This window comes from Triticum dicoccoides, chromosome 1B (genome assembly GCF_002162155.2).
Source record: "Triticum dicoccoides isolate Atlit2015 ecotype Zavitan chromosome 1B, WEW_v2.0, whole genome shotgun sequence".
NCBI classification, from domain to species: Eukaryota; Viridiplantae; Streptophyta; class Magnoliopsida; order Poales; family Poaceae; genus Triticum; species Triticum dicoccoides.
The window spans coordinates 320,009,365-320,017,547 of NC_041381.1; positions in this window are offsets into that span (position 1 = coordinate 320,009,365).

Consider the following 8,183-nt stretch of genomic DNA (forward strand, 5'->3'; position numbering starts at 1 on the left):
GTCACAGTGCGGCGCGCTTGGCTGTGGCTCGAGTCCGTCGAAGATCAAGTCTCCGTGGACATCGGTCGTGAAGTTCAGGCTTCCGAATCTGACCTGACGGCCAGGGGCGTAGCTTTTGATCTGCTCCAGATGGCCACGAGAATTGGCCCGCAGTGCGAAGCCGCCGAATACGAAGATCTGTCCGGGGAGAAAAGTCTCACCCTGGACAGCATTGTTGGTTGAAGATGCCATCAAGCCTATCGGTGACGACACAGAGGAACTCTCAATGAAAGCACCAATGTCGGTGTCAAAACCGGCGGATCTCGGGTAGGGGGTCCCGAACTGTGCGTCTAGGCGGATGGTAACAGGAGACGAGGGACATGATGTTTTTACCCAGGTTCGGGCCCTCTCGATGGAGGTAAAACCCTACGTCCTGCTTGATTAATATTGATGATATGGGTAGTACAAGAGTGGATCTACCACGAGATCAAGGAGGCTAAACCCTAGAAGCTAGCCTATGGTAGGATTGTTGTAATGTATGTTGTCCTACGGACTAGAGCCCTCCGGTTTATATAGACACCGAAGAGGCTAGGGTTACACAGAGTCGGTTACAATGGTAGGAGATCTACATATCCGTATTGCCAAGCTTGCCTTCCACGCCAAGGAAAATCCCATCCAGACACGAGCCGGAGTCTTCAATCTTGTATCCTCGTAGTCTTGGAGTCCGGCGGATAATGATAGTCCGGCTGTCTGACACCCCCTAGTCCAAGACTCCCTCAGACACCAAGACCACCCCAGCACCGGAACCATTCAGCATCTTAGAGCCATCAAAGAACATGGTCCAATGCTCCGAGTGAACTTCAGTCAGTTGTTGCTGTTCAATCCACTCGGCGAGGAAATCTGCTATTGTCTGGGACTTAATGGCTTTCTTTTCCTCAAACTTGATATCAAGGGGAAGAAGTTCAATCTCCCATTTCGCCACTCGACCAGTTGCATCTCTGTTGTGCAAAATCTCTGAAAGTGGAGCATCGCTGATGACTGTGATGGAATGATCAGAGAAATAATGAGCAACCTTCTTCGTGGTCATGTATATCCCATACACAAGCTTCTGATAATGAGGGTATCTCTGCTTGGATGGAGTCAAAACTTCAGACAAATAATACACTGGGCGCTGAACTTTGAAGGCCTTTCCTTCTTCTTCCCGCTCGACCGTAAGCACTGTACTGACGACTTGTCCTGTGGCTGCGATATAAAGCAACAGAGGCTCTTTGCTGATTGGAGCAGCAAGCACCGGCTGGGTGGAGAGCAGAGCTTTTAGCTCGGAAAACGCTGCATCAGCTTCTGGAGTCCACTCGAACTTGTCTGCCTTCTTCATCAGTCGGTAAAGAGGCAATGCCTTTTCACCGAGTCGTGAGATGAATCGACTTAATGCGGCCAAGCATCCAGTAAGCTTCTGGACATCGTGCACTCGCACAAGGCGTTTCATTCGGAGAATGGTGCCGATCTTCTCTGGATTAGCGTCGATCCCTCGCTCGGAAACGAGAAAACCGAGTAACTTGCCACCAGGAACTCCGAATGTGCACTTTGATGGATTGAGCTTGATATCATACCTTCTGAGGTTGGCAAATGTTTCGGCGAGGTCAGCGAGCAGGTCGGAACCTTTTCGTGACTTGACGATGATATCATCCATGTACGCTTGCACATTCCGACTGATTTGAGTGAGCAGACACTTCTGAATCATTCGCATAAATGTGGCTCCGGCATTCTTGAGGCAGAATGGCATGGTGATATGGCAGAAGCACCCGAATGGAGTGATGAAAGCTGTTTTTATCTCATCGGGTCCGTACAGACGGATCTGGTGGTACCCGGAATAGGCGTCTAGAAAAGACAATCTCTCGCATCCCGCGGTCGAGTCAACAATTTGATCTATGCGAGGGAGAGGAAAATGATCTTTCGGGCAGGCCCGATTGATGTGCTTGAAATCAATGCACATTCGGAGTGATTTGTCCTTCTTAGGGACCATGACTACATTAGCAAGCCACTCGGAGTGGTATATCTCTCGGATAAATCCTGCCACCAACAGTCGAGCCACTTCCTCACCAATAGCCTTTCTCTTCTGGACAGCGGACCGTCGAAGATGCTCTTTAACTGGTTTTGCTGAGGAGTCGACTCTAAGACGATGCTCAGCCAGTCCCCTGGGAACACCCGGCATGTCAGCTGGCTTCCATGCAAAAATGTCCCAGTTCTCACGGAGGAACTGGATGAGCGCTTCTTCCTATTTCGGGTCGAGTGTTGTGGAGATGTGGGTCGGGGCTGCACTGGGGTCGGTCGGGTGAATGTGGACAGGCTTCGTCTCACTGGACGACTGAAATGCAGATTCTGTGGCGGGCTTTCTTGGATCGCAGCAAATCACTCGGATCTGTGCTTTGCTTATATTCTTCAAACTCGACCGCTGTCACCTGGGAATCGGCAATCTTTGAGCCCTTCTGAAAGCACTCTTCTGCCTTTTTCCGATCACCGGTGACAGTGATCACTCCTTTGGGGCCGGGCATCTTCAGTTTGAGGTACACGTAACATGGTCGAGCCATGAACCGTGCGTAAGCTGGCCTCCCCAAAATGGCGTGGTATGCGCTATGAAAATCCACGACCTCAAACGTCAACTTCTGTTTGCGAAAATGTTTTGAGTCACCAAACACCACGTCCAGAGCTATTTGGCCGAGTGACTTGGCTTTCTTTCCTGGTATAACTCCATGAAAGCTCATGTTACTGGTGCTCAGTCGGGACATCGGAATGCCCATTCCTTTCAGTGTGTCTGCATACAACAAGTTCAGCCCACTACCACCGTCCATCAGCACTTTCGTCAGTCGAGTGCCTTCGACAACTGGATCGACCACCAAAGCTTGCTTCCCAGGGGTGGCAATATGAGTCGGGTGATCAGATTGGTCGAATGTGATGGGTGTTTGGGCCATCTCAGATAACTTCATTTTGCTGGGGCAACCATGTTCACCTCACGATTAATGACCTTCAGTCGGCTCTTGCTTTCCACATCTGCGAAGATCATCAGAGTGGAGTTGACATGCGGATATGCTCCCTCACTGTCCTCTTTGTCTTCGGCCTTGTCCGGCTCCTTTTCCTTGTCCTTAGACTGCTTTCCTTGAAACTGCTGGATCAGGAGTCGACATTGGCGAGTGGTATGCTTTGGGTAAATGATACTGCCCTCTTCATCTTTCTTCGTGTGGATGTGACACGGCATATCCATCACGTCGTTCCCTTCTTTATCCTTCACCTTCTTAGGGTTCCAGGATCCTTTTGGTTTCCCTTTGAACTTTCCCTGAGTCACGGCCAGAGCCTCTCCAGGAGCTGCTGGTTCAGCCTTCCGCTTCTGTTTCCGACTGGTGTTTCCCTTCTCCGACTGACTAGGCTTGTACTTGCCGCTTCGGAGTCGGTCTTCTTCTTCGCCGTTGGCGTACTTGGTAGCAATCTCCATCATCCGACTCAGGGTCATGTCTCTGGTTCGGCCAAATTTCAAACTCAATTCCCTGTTCTTGACACCATCCTTGATGGCGCAGACTGCCTGATGATCAGAAACGTTCTCCACGGTATGATGCAAAGTGATCCATCTCTGAATATACTCTCTGAGAGTCTCATTCGTCTTCTGCACACAGACTTGCAGCTCTGTCAATCCAGCTGGTCGCTTGCAAGTTCCTTCAAATGTTCTGACGAACACTCGGGACAAATCTTCCCAAGTGTAAATGCTGCTAGGAGGTAACTGATTCAACCACGCTCTGGCAGAACCTTCCAACATGAGGGGCAAATGCTTCATGGCCACCTCGTCATTCCCACCACCAATCTGAACCGCCACTCGGTAGTCCTCAAGCCAAGTTTCAGGCTTAGACTCACCAGTGAACTTGCTGACTCCTGTTGCCAACCTGAAATTAGGGGGAATCACTGCGGCTCTGATAGCCCTGCTGAAACATTCTGGACCAGAAACATGCACTCGACTGCTTGTGGGCGCATCTCTGTCGGGCCCACCCCGATGGGATCTGTTCCGGTCGACCAAGCCTTGCACGATAATGGATCGCGCGTCGAAGCCTGGTTCCCTGGGGTCGACTGGAGCTCTTCGCCCCACACTGAGTTGACGCCTGTCATCTTGCTGCCGAGGAGCGTAAGACCCACCCCTCGGAGGGAAAGTGGGCACTCGACACCTATCATCTCGGTCGTGTCGGTCTCCGTACTGGTCTCGCTGATTCTCGCGTCCTTCATGCCGCGGAGGCGATCTGGGACTATGAGCCGACTGAACCGTATTCGCAGCGACGGATCGACTGTGAATTCTATTGCGCGACTGCGACATGGCTGAATTTTGGTCTCCTGCTGCCCGGAGCAAATCTCTGATCTGCATCAAGCCTCTCCCAGCTTCCGACTGAGAGGGTTGGATGGACTCTGCTATACGGGTCGCAGCTGCTAAATTCTGGATCGGGGTTCGATATACCTGAGTCGGCGGGAAGAGTTGACGTCGATTGGCGTCGGGAACTCGTTGCCGCGCGCGCTCGTCGAGTGCTCGCTGAAGATTCTCCAGACGAGCGCGTTCGGCCAAATTGGCCAAACGTGCCTCCTCCAAGGCGCGAGCCTCGGGGGTTTCTCCCGCGATGGGAGTATGCAGGGCATCCATGTTCCTGCGGCGAAGCTCCTCTATCTGCAGAGAGTCGAGCGGCTCGAGCTGGTACTCTTCGTGGTCTCGTGCGGGGTCGTCTCCGTCGCCTGCCCCGCCCTCATGGGCGAAGCCAGGGGGACTGCGAGGTCCATTGACCATCAGGATTTCTGCCGCCGGATCACTGCTATCGCATTCAGATGCAGTCTCTATGGAGCCAGTCGACAGATCGAACAGGCCGTAGAGAGATTCGTTGGGCTCGATTGCCGCAACTTGGGCGGTGGCTGTCTGGCGAGCCACCGCGTGTCTGACCCACCGCTGAAGCCTCGACCGACCTGAGCGCTTGCGCTGGCGGGAGACCGAGAGGGTGGTCGATAGGGGAGTCGACCGATACGGGGTCGACGGTTGTCGCAGCAGAACGCCGCGGACACATGCGCGAAGATGCGTCGCACCGCGGACGGGGAGCGCATCAACGTCGAGTGGAGCCTCCTGGAGCCAAGCGGAGTCGTCGGCGATGAAGGTGAGAGCACCAAGACGGATCTCGTGACCCTCGACCAAAACTCCAGCAGCCACCATGATGAAAGTACTCGGAAGAATCGCAACTTCTCCACAAAATCGCTAAAACACCAGCCCCACGGTGGGCGCCGACTGTCGTGGTTCTAAGTCTGACAGTAAAGTGGGGGTAGGTATGGAGAGGCAAGGTCCTAGCTATGGAGAGGTTGTAAACACAAGAGATGTACGAGTTCAGGCCCTTCTCGGAGGAAGTAAAAGCCCTAAGTCTCGGTGCCCGGAGGCGGTCGAGTGGATTATGTGTATATGAGTTACAGGGGTGCGAACCCTTCTGCCTGTGGAGGGGGTGGCTTATATAGAGTGCGCCAGGACCCCTGCCAGCCCACGTAATGAAGGGTTTAAAGTACATTAAGTCCGGGGCGTTACTGGTAACGCCCCACATAAAGTGTCTTAACTATCATAAAGTCTACTTAATTACAGACCATTGCAGTACAGAGTGCTCCTTGACCTTCTGGTGGTCGAGTGAGTCTTCATGGTCGAGTCCTTCAAATCAGTCGAGTGGGCTCCTCGTAGGTCGACTGGAAGGTGATCTCTTCTAAAGGTGTCCTTGGGTAGGGTACTTAGATCAGGTCTATGACCCTACCCTAGGTACATGACTCCATCAACAGGTACATATGTTTAAGAATTACATAAGCACCAAATAAAGGATGATGAACCAGGGTTCTATACTTGTACTATTACAGATGGTAAAGAAATAGGCGACAGCCATTCCGGTTGCTGAACAAGGTGAAGCAGAATGGCCCTATTGTGCTCTCCTGGATGCAGAAGGCACACACGGCTCTAGTCCAACCCCTTGCGATGGCCGACAGCCAATCATGTAGTTTGAGAGGTAATCTTGAGTAAACTGCTTCACGATCCACTACAAAGGAAAAAATATTCAGACATTGTCATCTAACAGAACTCATTACGGGCAGTAAAAAGAAGGCTACAGGGTTCTAACTTACCATCCTGCAGTTCACTGTTGTCTTGCATGAAGTGTAAACATATAGTCCGATTGACATCTTTTGACCCATTTTAATAACAATCTTTATCAGTTTCCTCACTTGATGCTTGTTCATGAATATCTCATTGCCACATACGCAGAAAGGATCGAAGTGTGGATCTTTGGCAATGACATGTGTACCTAAAACTACCAAGTTAATATTAGAAGCTAAACAGCAATTGCAAAATGATGTAGTACAACACTCCCTCCATCCCATTATATAGATTTTATACATGTATATCTAGACATCATCAGAACATTAAGGTAACATGAACATTAAGGTAACACTCTTCCTTGTTGCTATGTACCCTGGGATTGCATATTTAGTCATTCATTACAATGCATGTAGCTATGTAGCCTCAGATATATTAAATATGGCGTAGTTAACCTACTAATATTGTCTTGTATGAGTACATATAAAGGCATGTTAAGCACAACAGGCTAAACATCAACCAAATATATTTATGGTAGACAACATAATCTACAAATGATAGCCTCAGTGTGCAGGCTTAAGCACGCTAGTTAAGTAAAATAAGAAGTGGAAAGGTGTGTTAACTGCATCAGGCATAACATTTATAAACAAGCAAATAGTCATTCAAACTGGTATTGTGCAGGTCTAAAGTACACTAGTTATTCTTAAAAAAACAAGAAGGCATGTTAACTACAATATCATTAATAACAAGCAAATATCATAATTCATATTGGTATTGTTGAAACTGTTATTGATGAAATTGAATTGCACGGCAAATAGTTGCACATATAGAGCATCACATTGTGAAGAACTGGAATAAACAAGGCATAAGGACTAAAACAATTAGTGGATATATATATATACTCCAACAATTTTTGGCCGTTTCTAGTCGATCACCTAAACTTAATGTTGTAAACTTCAATTTGATCAAGTTCAAAGCAGGTTCAACCGAAAGTAGCATGCATTGAAACATAAACATAGATAGTTTTGCATAACCGAACATAATACATAAATTTAAACTAAGCTAAACTACTTTCGGTCGAAGTAGAGGTCGAGCCAATCCTTCCTCGTCAGGTATGGTGTCCCACGAGCCGGGTCCAGGCCCGTGCCATCATCGGGGTCATTGGGGAAGGCACTCCTCCACTCGTCGACGTCGATCTCCTTGTCCTTACCGCCCACCTAGATGCCCTATGCACCGCCGTCCTCGCCGCCTTCGACCTCGTCATCGGAGGAGAGCGCGATAACCTTGCCGCCCTCCACACCGCCGTCCTTGCTGCCTTCAACCTTGTCATCAGAGGAGAGAGTGATAATTTTGCCAGCGTCCTCGTCGCCTTCGACCTCGTTAACGGAGGAGAACGCGATAACCTCGCCGCCCTCTGCACTAGCAAGGATCGCCCGCTCCGCCTCCACGAGCTCCGGGTGCTACCGATGGAGCTCTTGCATGTAGGCCTCGGCGGCGGCCTCGGCCTTGAGGCACTCCCACGTATCGTGGTCCTCCTGCGCCATAGCTGAGATCACCACTCCTGGATCTGGCGGAATGAGGTGGACCGGACGTGTGTCGAAGGGTAAATTGAGCCTAGCCGTCGCGCCATGGTAGAGCACCTACCAGCGGTCGTACTCCATGGCCGCGAGCTCGGCCGTGCGGAAGCTACCGAGCCACCAGCGGGTGTGGGTCTCACTATCTATAATCTCGGCACCCACGTCCCCAACCACCACTGCCGGACCCCGAGGTAGGACCTCGTCGACTGCCGGGTCCGAGGGAGGACAGGGAAGTCCTCGAACCGGCATAGAGGCTAGCGGATTGGGGAACCAGTGACGGCGTATCGATAAAGAGCTTGCGGAGGACGACGGGGACACCTCGGTGGCCACCTCGCCGGCGTCGAGTGAAGAGGCCGTGATAAACCTCTCTTGGGGCATTGGCTCCTCGAGCTCGCCAGCACACAAGAAGAGGTTGAGGATGGAGGCGGCAGCGACCTACCAATGGTTACAGGGGTGGTCTGTGTCGGTGATAGATGGTTTTGTGGAGTGTGGTG